This window comes from Lutra lutra, chromosome 7 (assembly GCF_902655055.1).
Source record: "Lutra lutra chromosome 7, mLutLut1.2, whole genome shotgun sequence".
NCBI classification, from domain to species: Eukaryota; Metazoa; Chordata; class Mammalia; order Carnivora; family Mustelidae; genus Lutra; species Lutra lutra.
This window is the reverse complement of record NC_062284.1, coordinates 113,641,996-113,655,311: the sequence shown is the minus strand read 5'-3', so window position 1 is coordinate 113,655,311 and position 13,316 is coordinate 113,641,996. Positions and strand designations below refer to the sequence as shown.

At 38.6% G+C, this 13,316-nt stretch overlaps 1 protein-coding gene across 2 annotated transcripts in view; it reads right to left on the bottom strand.

Moving 5' to 3' along the window:
- GARIN2 (golgi associated RAB2 interactor family member 2) overlaps nucleotides 1-12,871 on the bottom strand; it is a 31,482-nt gene extending 18,611 nt beyond the window's left edge. For both annotated transcript variants that reach the window (XM_047739303.1, XM_047739302.1), the window contains exons 1-2: nucleotides 12,709-12,871; nucleotides 3,130-3,217 (exon numbers count right to left, since the gene is read on the bottom strand). The gene's annotated coding sequence lies outside the window, so the exon portion shown is untranslated. The remainder of the gene's footprint in view (nucleotides 1-3,129; nucleotides 3,218-12,708) is intronic.
- Nucleotides 12,872-13,316: the final 445 nt, after the last annotated feature.

Sequence of the window (13,316 nt, the reverse complement as noted above, 5' to 3'; positions counted from 1 at the left end):
CCCATTGAGTCAACAAATTTTATCAACATCTATGATATGCCAGGCACTGCATTGGGCGTTGGGGATATATCTGAACATGATTGGTAAGATCCCTGTCCTACGCAGTCTGGGGTGTGGGGCTGGCAACCCTAATTAATGAAGGCAATTAAGAAAGGCCTCTTTAGAAGGTCATGAAACATGTGTGCCACATCCTGCAAACCATCATTTTCTGTCTTCGTAATTAATGGTACTACCACCATTCCCTTTTTTTTTTTTTTTTGTTTGTTTTTTTGGTAAATAGGGTATCAAACCATACTAAACTGAGAACATGTTTTCCTGACCATTCACCCTTGACCGATGCTTAGCTCTTGGTTGAGAGGTAAATAGTGGCCAGTTGCTCTGGCTCTCTCCAGAAATTGCTTCAACAAAAAATAGTGGCGCTGGCATCACTGGATTTCACCTTTTATTGACCAGAAATGACAGAATTCCAAGAAGGGAACAAGGCCTCAGAATGTAATTCTGTTCATCTTTTCAAAAGATCTCCTCCTTCCCTCTTCACAAATCCCATGCCAGTTAGAGGAGGGTCCTTAACTAGCAAGCAGCTGCTCCTGTATTCCTCTGCGAATACATAGTTTCACCTCCGTCCTTTTTCAGAGTTTTTTTTTCCCTTTTGTTCAAGCTACGGGGTAAGCAGTAGACACATCTTGTTGCTGTCCCAGCCTGGGCCATAGGAAGCAGAGACCACAGCTACCTGACATCCTATGAGCAATGACTCTTGGCATGGGAATTCCCCATCAGACCTTCTGCTAGCGGCAACTCAATGCCTCCCTTCAGCACAGCGGTACATGAACATAGGGAAAGTAAGAAGAATCAGGAAAAGCAAGAAAGTAAAATAGTTCAGTAAAGCTAATTATAAAAAGAATGAGACAAAAAGAAAGAGCATTCAGGAAAAGAGAGAGAGGGAGATAAAACCACCACCACCACCACCACCTCACACATAGGGGATGGGAAATAAGAGTGAAATTTATTTAGTGTTTGATATGTGGCAGGCACCAGACCTTACATGAACTATCTTGTTTAATTCTGAAAATACTATGAAGTAGCACTCTTAAGATGCTCATTTTATACACCATGCAGCTGAGGCTTCTAGAGGGGAAGTAACTTACCCAAGTCTCCAAGCCAGGATTCAAACCTTCACAGTCTGATTAGTCTGACTGATTATGCCTTTGCCCATGGTTCAATATTGTCTTGTGTGCTTAGAAAGATGGACTTGAGAAGTGGCAAGAGTGAGAGGGGTCAGAACAGGTCAGGACAGATGGAAAGGAGGAAAGGGAGGGAGCACCAAAGAATCCAAAAGGTGTCCTCTTTTTTCCTATTCTCTTTTATTCCTGAACAGTTTTGTCCTAGATCTATTAGCTGGGACAAAGAGAGGCAGGAATCTGTACTGGGGAGGGTGGGGAGCCTTAGCTCAGAACCCAAAGGAGGCAAGAAGGCCTCTGTTGTCAGGGAGACGGGAGGTGCAGTATAAGAAATCAGAACCTAGCAGGGTGGGGAGAGTGTCTGAACAGGAGAGAGGATGGTAGAAGAGGAGGGTAATTAGTTACACACGGGGGTATTGAGCACATAAAATAGGAAACCATGAGAATCTATACTGATATAAATAAAGGAATAAATTAAAAGTTTGGTGAAGAACAGAGAATTTACATCATACAAAGCACCTTCCACCAGCATACTTACTAATTTCAAAGCAGGAAAAAGTATAGTGAAGAAGTCACACAGACACCCTCATAGTGGACTGATGAGTGAACACTATTAATAATGGGACAAATCAAAATGGTGCATCACCTTGTAAGACGCAGTGAGAAGCACAGAGCATTCTCCTGTGATATCCCTCCCAAAAATGCATGACCTGAATCCAACCATTAGGAAATTTCAGGCAGATCCAATTTGGGGGATATTTGACAAAATAACTGGCCTGTGATCTTAAAAAATGCCAACATAATGAAAGTCAAAGAAAGACTAAAAAACCTTTCTTGACTGAAGGAGACTAAAGAGAGGTAGTAACTCACTGCAACTGTGCTTCTGAACTGGATCTGTTAGGTGTGCAGTTTATTAAGGGGACAAATGGTAAAATTTGAATGGGGGTTTCAGGGTTAAATGATGATATTATGCAATGTACATGTTCTCATTGTGATGGTTAAATTTTGGCTATGTAGGAGAATGTCCTTGATTGTAGGAAACAGAAACTAAAGTATTTGGGTGTCACAGGGCATCAAATTGGCAAATTACTCTTAAAAGATTTGGGGAAAAAGTTCTTTGTACTGTACTTGCAATATTTCTATTGTTTGTGATTATTTTAAAGAATTAATGGAAATAATAATATAAAGAAAGAGGAAGCAAAAGATATGGAGGAGAGGATGGGGGATGTAAAAGAAGATATGGAAGAGATAAACAAGGTCTGAGGGTTAACATGTGAAAAGGCCTTTAGTCACCTCAGGTTTCCAAGAAAAGAGCTTTGCAACTGCAATGGAAGAGTCCTCATAGTGATTGCATGACAGGAAAAAAACACAGAAAGTCTTGTTGTCATCTGTTTTCTCTCCTTCACGACTTACCCAATAGCACAAGGCATCTATTCTATCATCACTTTGTAGACAGACAGTGAAGGTGCCTTAGAGAACCAGAGGACATAGCAAGTGATCAAAGTATCAGATGGACCTTTGGGGCCTAAAAATATAGGGAATCTCCTGGAACATAACAAGAAATCTTTAGAAAAGAACATTTTTTGATGAGAGCAAGGTATGTTGGCAGAAGGAGAACAAAGGTCAGCAGCCTTTTGGGTCAGGGTGACAAGCAAAATCACAGCAATTGTCCACCCTTCATTTTCCAGGACAGCTGTGATTTCTTACACTTTTGTCCTTCAAAGCTCAGACTCTCTCATATCAGTTTATGAGCCTCCTCTGGAGATCTAGAAAACTTGATCACTGTAAGCAGCATCCTTGGTACACTGAGTTCCCAGAAGAGGGGGAAGAGGCAAAGAAAGCTTGAAAAGTAAGTCAAGATGGAATGGAGAGAGAATGGAGAAAGGGAAGGAGAAGGTGTGACAAGGTAGAGCTTAATCTGGTCTTATCAGTGCACACCAACATATCTCACCTCAACTCAGGGCCAAGCCACAGTCCTCTCTTGGAGACAAAGTTCTTAACTCATTTCAGTTTGGGCTTCCTCCCTTTCATGATGAAGTCTTTTGTGAAGGGAACAAAAATAGAAAATAAAGTGCATACAAAGGCAAAACAGTACAAATCATTAATTTTATTTCATACCTGAGAGGTCCGTGCCTTAGAAAGAATTTTTCTACCTAAGCAGTGTGGGTGAAATGCTCAGAGGGCTGCTGTCCATATTTGAGCTAAGCTGTTGTCAATGATTCTAATCATAGTGTTTTGATGAGTGGAGCCAGACAATCATGAGTTCATAGCTTAGGGTCGGCCTGAAACTGTCAAACAGTGAAATCCTGGGCCCTTATGGCCAAAGAAGACATTTGATAACATGATGAAGGAAGAAATACAGACTCAAATAACTATTGTAAAATGGAGGGTCATAAGAAGCCCAATTATTTTCTTCCTGTAAAAAGCCCGTGTAGCCTCTATTACTAACTTTCCAGCTGGTGTTCATAGTTTTATGAATGAATATACTTACATATGCTTACACTCACTATGTTATCCCTTGTGTAGAGTCCTCCGTATTGTGCTTGCTGTCACTATAGACAATACTTTTTCCTCTTCATCAAATTCTGGCTTAAATAATCCCTTCAGGATTACCTAGGCCAGGTGAACTGCAACCAAATCACCATCAGGACTAAAGTGCCATAAGGCCAGTATGGAAACTGGTATAGTGGGAATATAAAGGACTCTGGGGTCAGACACATCTAGGTTCATATTTGGGCTCTGTCACCTACTTTTGAGACCTTGGGCACATTACTTAACATCTCTGAGCTCAATCTCCTCATCTGTAAGATGAAGATAAAATGACCCAACTCAAAGCAGTGATGTATAGGAAACAGTGAAAGCCATGGCTATCCCATGGTGAGCACCTGAATGTCTATACTGGTCTACCAACACCTGCCCCTCTGTCAAAAGAAAGGTATAATTTACTCAGCATTTGCTAGGCTGGGTTCCCTCTTGCTCACTTACAGTTTCATACTTCCTGAGTCATTCATTCTAAGAAACATAATTTTCCTCAGCTTAACAACTCTGAAATGGAATGTTCCTTATGATCACTCTCTGATGGTGAGGGGTGGAGGGAACTGCATGATGGTGATTTGGCTGCACAGGCACGAACTCAATTATGGTTGTTCCTATTAAATTAAGTACATTGATTGTACTCTACAGGTTGCATTTAACTGCCATTTAAAATGTGTCCTTAAGGTCGCCTGGTGGCTCAGACCTGCCTTTGGCTCAGGTCATGATCCCGGAGTCCCAGGATTGAGTCCTATGTTGGGCTCCCTGCTCGGCAGGGAGTCTGCTTCTCCAGCTGACCTCTCTCCTCTCGTGCTCTCTCTCTCTCTCAAATAAGTAAAATCTTTAAAAAAAATGTGTCCTTAAGTAAAAGAAGCACACGGGGACAAATGAAAATGAAAACAACAGCCCAAAATCTTTGAAATGCTGCAAAAGCTGATCTAAGAGGGAAGATTATAGAAATAAAGGTCTACCTCAAGAAGCAAGAAAAATCTGCAATAAACAACCTAACCTTAAACTTACAGGAGCTGGAAAAAAAAAACCAACCTAAACAAACAAAGCTCAAATCCAGTAGAAGGAAGGAACTAATAAAGATCAGAGCAGAAATAAATGAAATAGAGACTAAAAATCATAGAACAGATCAATGAAGCTGGGAGCTAGTTCTTATCAACAAAACTGATAAAACTTTAGCTAGATTCATCAAAAAAGAGGAGAAGACTTAAATAAATAAAATCAGGGCACCTGGGTGGCTCAGTCATTAAGCATCTGCTTTCAGCTCAGGTCTTGATCCCAGTGTCCTGGGGTCCAGCCCCGCATTGGGCTCACTGCTTGGCGGGAAGCCTGCTTCTCTTCGCCCTTTCCCACTCCCCCTGCTTGTATTCCCTCTCTGACTGTCTCTCTCTCTCTCTCTGTCAAATAAATAAATAAAATCTTTTAAAAAAAGAAATAAAGTCAGAAATGGAGGAAAAAGAACAATGGATACCACAGAAATATGAATGATTGTAAGAGATTACGAAAAATTATATGCCAAAAAATTGGAAAACATAGAAGACACAGTTAAGTTCCTAGAAACATATCACCTTCTAGAACTGAATCAGGAGAAATAGAGAATTTGAACAGACCAATTACTAGCAATGACATTGAATCAGTAATCAAAAAACTCCCAACAAACAAAAGTCTAGGACTAGATGGCTTTACGGGTAAGTTCTACCAAACATTTAAAGGAGAGTTAATATTGTTCTTCTCAAGCGTTTTAAAAAAATGGAAGAGGAAGGAAAACTTCCAAATTCATTTTATGAGTCTGGCATCATCCTGATACCCAAACCAAAGACACTATAAAAAGAATAAAGCTACAATGTCCTTGATGAACATGGATACAAAAATCCTCAATAAAATATCAGCAAATCAAATACAATAACACATTAAAATTACTCACCATTCATCATGATTAAGTGGGATTTATTCCTGGAATGTAAGAGTGGTTCAATATTAGCAAAACAATCAATGTGATATATCACATTGATAACAGAAGGGATAAAAACAATATGATTATTTCAAAAGAAGCAGAAAAAAACATTTGATAAAGTACAATATCCATTCATGATAAAAATCCTCAACAAAGAAAATTTAGAGGGAATATACTTCAACATAATAAAGTCCATGTATGCAAAACCCATAGCTAACATCATCCTTGATGGTGAAAAAAACTAAGAGATTTTCCTCTAAGATTAGGAACAAGACAAGGATGTTACCACTTTTGTTACCACTTACCACTTTTATTCAACATAGTACTGAAGCCCTACCCTTGCCAATCAGACAAGAAAAAGAAATAAAAGGCACTCAAATTAGTAAAGAAGAAGTGAAACTTTCACTATTTGCTGATGACATGATACTATAAATAGAAAGCTCTAAAGACTCCACCAAAAAACTACTAGAACTGATCAACAAATTTAGTAAAGTTGCAGGATACAAAAACAATATGCAGAAATCTGTTGTATTTCAGTACACTACTAACGAAATTAAGAAAACAATTTGTAAGGCAAATTGCACTAAAAAGAATACAATATCTAGGAATAAACTTAACCAAGGCAGTGAGAGATTTGTACTCTGAAAACTATAAAACACTGGTGATGAAGCAAAGAGGAAAGATATTCCATGCTCATGGATTGGAAGAACGAATATTGTTAAATTGTCCACACTGTCCAAAGCAATCTACAGACGCTCAATGCAATCCCTATCAAAATACCAACAATGTTTTTTTCACAGAACTAGAATAAATAATACTAAAATTTGTATGGAACCACAAAAGACCCCAAATAGCCAAAGAATCTTGAAAAAGAACAAAGCTGGAGGCATCACACCCCAGATGTCAAGATACACTACAAAGCTGTAATAATCAAAACAGTATGGCACAAAACTAGCCACATAGATCAATGGGACAGAATTGATCCCCACACTTTTATGGTCAGTTAATCTACAATATGCAATGGGAAAAAGATAGTCTCTTCAACAAAAGGTGTGGGGAAAACTGGACAGCTACATGCAAAAGAATGAAACTGGACCACATTCTTCCACCATACACAAAAATAAACTCAAAATAGATTAAAGACCTAAATATGAGACTTGGAACTACAAACTTACTTTAAAAAATAAGCAGTAATTTCTTTGACATCAGCTGTAGAAATATTTTTTCTAGATAAGTCTCCTCTGGCAAGGGAAACAGACACAAAATTAAACTGTCAGAACTACACCAAAATAAAAAGCTTTGCACAGCAAAGAAAACCAGTAGGAGAACAAGGCAATCTACCAAATGGGAGAAATTATTTGCAAGTGGTATATCTGGGAAGAGCTTAATATCTAAGATAAATAAAGAACTTATACAATTCAACATTATACAATTCAACATCAAAACCCCCCAAATAATTGAATTTAAAAAGGTCAAAGGACCTGAATATACATTTTTCCAATGAAGACATTCACATGGCCAACAAACACATGAAAATATGCCCAACATTACTAGTCATCAGGGAAACACAAATTAAAACTACAAGGAGATATCACTGTACACCTATCAGAATGGTTAAAATCAAAGACAAGAAATAAAAAATGTTGGTGAGAATGTGGAGAAAAAGGAACCCACATGCACTGTTGGCAGGAAGGCAAATTGGTGCAGGCACTATGCAAAACAATATGGAGATTTGTCAAAAAATTAAAAATAGGGGGCGCCTGGGTGGCTCAGTTGGTTGAGCAACTGCCTTTGGCTCAGGTCATGATCCTGGAGTCCCTGGATCGAGTCCCGCATCAGGCTCCCAGCTCCACGGGGAATCTGCTTCTCCCTCTGATCTTCTCCCCTCTCATGCTCTCTCTCACTGTCTCTATCTCAAATAACTAAATAAAATCTTAAAAAAAAATTAAAAATAGAATTACCATATGATCCAGTGATTCTGCTACTATTTACCCAAAGAAAACACAAATTCAAAATTCAATTCAAAGGATTTATTCAAATTCAAAATTTGAATTCAAAATTCAAAATTCAAAAGGATATATGCACCCCTACATTTATTGCAGCATTATTTATAAAAGCCAAGATGTGGGAGAAACCCAAGTGCCCATTGATAGATGAATGAATAAAGTTGTATATATGGGCTCCTGTGTGGCTCAATCATTTAAGTGGCTGGCTCTTGATGTCAGCTCAGGTCACAATCCCAAGTTGTAGGATTGAGCCCCATGAGCTGAGGCACCACACTCAGCGGGGAGTCTTTCTCCCTCTCCCTCTGCCCTTTCCCCCACTTGAGTGTGCATGCTCTCTCTCTAAAATAAATAAATAAATCTTTAAAAGAAAAGATGTGATAGCTAGATATATAAAATGGAATATTACCCAGCCATAAAAAGAAATGAGATCTTGCCATTTGCAACAACATAGATGGACCTAGAGAGTAAAACGCTAAGTGAAATAAATCACTCAGGGAAAGACAAATACCATATACTCATATGTAAAAGTAAAGAAACAAAACAAAACAAAGAAGCAGACTCTTAAATATGGAGAACAAGCTGGTGGTCTCCAGAGGAGAGGTGGGTGTGGGGGATGGGTGGAATAGATAAAGGCAGTTAGGAGTATATTTATCTTAATGAGCATTGAGGAATGTATAGAATTGTTGAATCATTCTATTGTACACCTGAAACTAATAGAACACTGTATGTTAATTCATACTTAAATAAAAATAAAATGTGTTTCTAATCGTTACCTGAAAAACTTTTGTTGTCACCTTCTGGTGTGGTTAAGAAAGCTCCAGTAGAAAACTTGCAGAAGGCATGTCAGAGGCTTGGAAGAAGGTCCCAGAGACTGGATGGAGCACTGAAATGCACAGAGGATGATAGAGTGGAGTATGAGAGACATTGTGGGGAAAACGTCTAAGTAATAAGAAAACATTTAGTTATGTAACTGGCAGCATTTTTGTCCTTCTCAGTGGCCCATAACATAATGGGCATATTAATTGATGGGTCTTGGATTTGAGGAAATGCAGTAGTCAACTCTTGCTCATTCAGAAGTGAGTGATAGTGTGTATTAAAAAAAAAAAAATCACTCTAAGAAAGTGACCACATGCAGTATGCCTGGTGTTCACAAATTCTTGCTACTCTGTGGATGTTCCAAGGACACCAGGACTAGGGAATGCCCCTTCCCAGCACATTCCTTTTGTGGTCCCCAGGACCCCTTCCATGTGAGAACAGCCTCTCCAGAGAGCAATCAGGGATGACCTCCTGAGGGAGGAAGTTTTACTGTGGGTTTAGGGTCACAGAGAAGGAACAGGAAAAAGCTTCAGTGGATTTGCAGCCTTATCAGGCCTTGCCCTTCTCATCCCTTTGGAACTCCAGAACAAAGGGGAGGTCAGCTAAGGAGCTAAACATGTAACAGAATCTTTTGTCTTCACTGGTGTGGTGGTTCTTTGTTTCTAAACATTTGTTCTGGAATTATTTTGACACTTTTGAATTCCGTGTAGAGATGGTAAGTGAGTGCTAAATTTTAACTAGTTTTATTTTTATTGTAACTGTCATTTGAGATTACTGATCTGTACACCACAAACCCTGCTCCCACCTCTCCAATTAGTCTGGTAATAGCCTGAGAGTGCACTGTTCTTGAGACATATGAATTGTGCTTTGAAACTGACTTTGGCTAAACACACACACCACTACACATTTTGTCAAAAGTCCAAAAGCAAAATTATCAACTGTTTAATTAACTGTTTACTAGGTTTGCTCTCAGTATCTGGAGATAGTATTGAAGTTTTGGTATATATGTGTCTTTCTAGTTTTATAAATTTATATATATTATATTTATATAATACATAAAATATACAGCATTGTATATTATCTATATCTTGGATGTTATATATAATTAGTGTTTTCCTACAACTTTAAATATTTTTAAAAGCAGAAATTACCAATCATGGTGTGAATCTATTTGGGACATCACAATCTCTTGTAAGAGGTACCAAAATTAATTGTGCCCAGTGGCTAAACTGATGCTTGAGAAATGATTTTCTCTTACAAAGCAGTAAGTAATTCATGGTCCTCAACTGACAAGTTCCCCGTGCTCTGCTGGGCTTTCCTGTGGGAAGACCATGGAAGAGCAGCCTGACAGCTCATAGCTCCCCAGTCCTCCTATCCAATCAGCAACCCCTACTGAGAAATTGTTATTAATTTTGATGATTCAAAAATAATTCCAATTTGTGTGTCGGGACTTTTACAGATAGTTTTGTTTTCTTAAAAATTTAATCTGTGGGGCACCTGGGTGACTCAGTGGGTTAAAGCCTCTGCCTTCAGCTCAGGTCATGATCTCAGAGTCCTGGGATCGCCCCGCATAGGGCTCTCTGCTAAGCAGGGAGCCTGCCTTCCCCTTCTCTCTCTGCCTGCCTCTCTGCCTACTTGTGATTTCTGTCAAATAAATAAAAATAAAATCTTAAAAAAAACTAATCTATGGATCAGTTCTTAATATAATTTTAGGGAGATATAATTTATATATCATCAACCTCACTCATTTAAAGGCTATAACTGGGTGTGCTTGGATGGCTCAGTGGGTTAAGTGTCTGGTCAGGTCATGATCCCATTATCCTGAGACTGAGCCCTGCCTTGGGCTCTCTGTGGGGAGTCTACTTCTACCTCTCCCTCTCCCTTTGTGCTCTCTCTCAAATAAATAACTGAAATCTTTAACAACAACAACAAAGAATAAGGCTATAATTGAATGATTTTTAGGGTATTTACAGAGTTGTGCAACCACCACCATAATCTAACTTAGAACATTTTCACCATTTCCGTGGATACGTTTTTAATAAGGATAAATGTAGACAAGTATTAGTCCATTTGTTTCTTTTGCATGACCACTGCTGGATAGAGAATGATATGACCATAGTCATTATGATGAGAAGTCTGCAGAGAAATGTTGCATGTGAAATTTGCCACAATGGTATTCACATTAATAAGCACATTTGTGGACTCTACATAACTATATTTTAAAGATAAAGCAAGGCCTGTCTATGCAAATTGTTTGTGAAATTTCCATGCTATCTTGCTTTATTAATATTACAAATATATATATATATAAAACTCACAAATGAAAAGTAATGCAATATGAAACTCATAAATGAAAAAGTAAATTTTGGCATTAAAATAGATTAATCACATTAAAGGGGCAATGAATGTATATGTTATGGAATTACAATAAATATGGTTTGAGTGAGTATATGAATTAGAACAGAGGAACAAAGCAGGGTTGCTATAGGCCATCCTGGGAACTTAGCTTCATTTCACGGATACACAGAATCTTTTGTTATAACTTGTTCTACCAGAATTGTGTATTCGTTTTCACAATCACAGTTTATATTTTCCCAATAATTTTTGCCTTTCACTAGGGCTCATTAAATGCTTTATACTTCTAATTAAGCCAGCAATGTACCAGTGAGCATGTATAAGGTTTTTAACTGTGTTACAGAGCACAGAGGAATCTAATTCTATTTGAGATGGATCCCAGTTTACTAGGTCACTGGCAGATTCTTTACATTCTTTGTTATTTCCTTTAATTAGAACACCCCTCCCGTCCTCTTCTCTCTTTTTTAGCTTTAACTGAATGGAGATTAATTCAGCAGGTAGTTAAAAAAAGGTTGCATTTTTTCTGCAGAATTACACTATTATTGTCATTCGAAAAAGCACTGTTAGCTGCTTTCAGTAAAAGAAAAGGTAGAGAGAGCCCATATTAAATCTGATTACAGGCCAGAAACGAATGCCTGTAATTTAATGGGGAAACCGAGCAGAGAGAAGCAATGAGCTGTCTACACTTCAGGGGTGGAACTTCTTCAGCTTTGCTCCAGACTCTCCATGACATCACCAGACTTCCCTATCTGAGTAATGTTTCAAGATCACGAAGGCCCCATTAGGGCTAAGAATAGTGTGGATATGAAATATATCCACCAGTGGGCGGTGGTGGGATGTCTTGATTTTCCCAGGACTGAATGTAGTCACTGGGAATTTTTTGAACTGGTGACAGCTTGAGTTTAATGGAAACTGGGATAGGGAGGAAGAAGGAGTCTAGGAGCCAACATGGAAATGTTTTCAGAGACTTTTCTGACTGCTTAATTTGGAGGGGTGTCTATAAACACCTCTGAAATGTTGTCTATAATTATTTGCTATTTACCATTCCCATTTGGCTTTTTCCCACCGATTTTTTATTATCAAGTTTTTTTCAAACCTACAGCAACGTTGAGAGACTTCTGACCACCTACATTCTCTTGTCTTTTTCTTCTGTGTGTTATTTCTTGCCTGTAATTACATAAAAGGTCTTAAATGGTGGTATTTACCCATTTCTTATTAAAACTGTTCTCTGTGGCACTTGTGCTTTGAGGTTGGTTCTGCATAGCACTATGAAACATGACATTTCCTTAGTTTTTCCTAAGATTTTTAACACACCAATAAGATATTTTTAGGATTGGTCCATCACAATTTGATGTGGCAGTTCTGGTTGCACTTTTGAGTGCAAACCTTTTGAGAAAGTTTGGCTGTTTTGGACCCCTCTTTCTCCATGGGTTCCCCACCCCGCTAACCTTTCAGCTTTGAACAGAAAAGCCCTATATTCTGGATCTTCTCTCCCATTTGAATAATTAAAAATGACTCTCTTTCTATAAGTTCATTCAATTCTCACTCATGAGAGAAAATTGGGCTAATGGCTTGGAAAACCAAAATTTAAAAACAATTAGAAAATTTGTTTTCATTTTAACTCGAATTCTCAATGAAATCATTTTTACGAAAAATGAAGTAACCGAATAGATATAAGTCTCTGAGCTTTTCTGCTTGTTCTGGTTGCAGTGTAAGACATGAAACTAAGAGGAAAAGAGAAAGATGGAAAGGAAATAGACATTTTTGCCCTTGAATAATTAGAATTCATTCAACTGTTGTCCATTTTCTTCTTCCTCAGGTTCACACCCAAAATCGCAGTAATCACACAGTCACTTACGTAGACGTGAGGCTGGAATAGATCTCTGGAGATCTCCTGGATGTCTACTCAGGAGAATAGTCTCCAAACAGCAGGTTTCCAACACTTTTCACATTTCTTTGGCAGAAGGTGTTTATGTCTATCGGGCAGGCAGCTAACCACTTAGTGAAAGAGGTGCCGGAGGCCGGGCTGCTCTGGGCATTGTGCTATTGCTCCTGCATCACAATGTGCTGACATAGTCTCTGAAGTAAGAGGAGAGCTCTGGGACCCAGCAGCCCTGACCTCAGCCACCGAGATCAAGTGTTGCCCCCATTCATGGGGAGCCCAGGTGGCTCGGGAGTGGTAGTTCTGGTCGGGGTCATGGTGTGAGGTTTACAGAGGCTTCCTTGGAGAGAAAAGTAAACTTAGCAGGACAAAGATCTTATACTGAAAAAGTTGAAGACACCTTATATCATTTACCGCTCAATTCATAATTTGCCAATTTCCTTAGATCCCAATTTTCAGAGACTTAAACATATTTAAGTCACTTTGAGCTTCTATAAAGCCAAGCTTCAAGAGAATGTAGCATTCTTAGAGAGCAGAGGCATCTTCCTGCCTCCAGCATCTAGTGTATTCTGGACAGGTGCTAT